The 1392-nt window shown below is 40.6% G+C and overlaps 1 protein-coding gene across 1 annotated transcript in view; it reads left to right on the top strand.

Annotated features, from left to right (window-relative positions):
- LOC106872141 (short transient receptor potential channel 7) overlaps positions 1-1392 on the top strand; it is a 216872-nt gene that overhangs the window by 98260 nt on the left and 117220 nt on the right. The gene's annotated exons all lie outside the window — the stretch shown is intronic.

The following is a 1392-nucleotide window of genomic DNA, read 5'->3' as shown; positions in this document are numbered from 1 at the left end:
CACACACCTTCACTTTTTCTCTAACTTCTCTCTTTCTGTCCCGATCGCTATGTGTGTATGTATGTATATATGTATGCATGTACGAATGTATGTATGTATGTATGTATGTATGTATGTATGTATGTATGTGTGTATATGAGTAGATACACGATGCACAACACGATGTGTGTGAACACGATGCACAACAATTGATGAAGTATCTCTGCTATGCAATATATAATTTGAAAAAAAAATATTAGATAAAACTTCTCCCGTTTTTGCATGTGGTTGGGCGATGGCTGATGACTTCTGATGCTAATCTTTATCGGGAAAGTACATTATATGTCGATTATTTGGGGAAAATAATCGTCGTCGCCACCATCATCATCATCATCATCATCATCGAATCACAAATAACCACTACCATCCTCTTCCTCGTTTACATCAACGTCCCACTAGTAACCACGTCAGAAAACGCCCACTCATTGCAGATGGTGCCTTCCCCCCACCCCCACCCCATTGCCGTTCCTCCGTGACCCTCCACTCTTAGTTCTTCATCCGTATGCAATCCAAGCACCTCGTGCCAAATCTGATTCCATCAATGCCCGGGACGTGGACGTTACTCGCGAGTGAGTATGATTTACTAATTTTTACCAGCGTATCCACTATTTGTTTCAGCTATCAATATATAGTTGAGAGTAAAACACAATTACCCTCTTGGGCCTTTGGCATTTGATCCAATATCTCGACTAGAATGAGGCAGCTAAAGAAACTGGAGTAACAAAATCCCTGGGGCAGTGCACTATATTTCGCTGGTCAAGCCCCGGCAACTTGCCTGCCTCTCAGCTTATATTGATAAACACTTGTTGTCATGTCCATCATAAACCATCTCGTAGTCCTTTATTTCCCTCGTGTCCATACACCATACATGATATCACATATATCTCATATACACAGGACATCCATGCACCATGCATTATATCACACTCCCAATTTTGCCATATGATACACAGGATATATTTTTCTGGAACCCGTGCAATATATATGTTATACACATTATTTATATTATTTACATTTGACTGATATTTGTCCTCTTCTTGTTTATTGTTAACACAACGTTTCGGCTGATATACCCTCCAGCCTTCATCAGGTGTCTTGGGGAAATTTCAAACCTGGGTTCTCATTCCTAAGCTATTCCTAAGTACCTGTAGAAGTACTGGTGTTATAGCAGTGGTGGTAATGGTGGTAGTGGTGGTAGTGGTGGTGGGGATGTATTCCAGGTCTTGTGCCCTTGTTAGAAAGGGTAATTATTATTATAATTAAAGCATCGAGTAGGCAGAATTTTTATCAAGTCGAACAAAATTGCTCAACAGCATTTCTTCCGGCTCTACACATTCTGGGTTCCAATTCTGC

This window comes from Octopus bimaculoides, chromosome 21 (assembly GCF_001194135.2).
Source record: "Octopus bimaculoides isolate UCB-OBI-ISO-001 chromosome 21, ASM119413v2, whole genome shotgun sequence".
Classification (NCBI taxonomy): domain Eukaryota; kingdom Metazoa; phylum Mollusca; class Cephalopoda; order Octopoda; family Octopodidae; genus Octopus; species Octopus bimaculoides.
The sequence above is the reverse complement of the archived record's forward strand: the minus strand, read 5'-3'. Positions and strand labels throughout refer to the sequence as shown.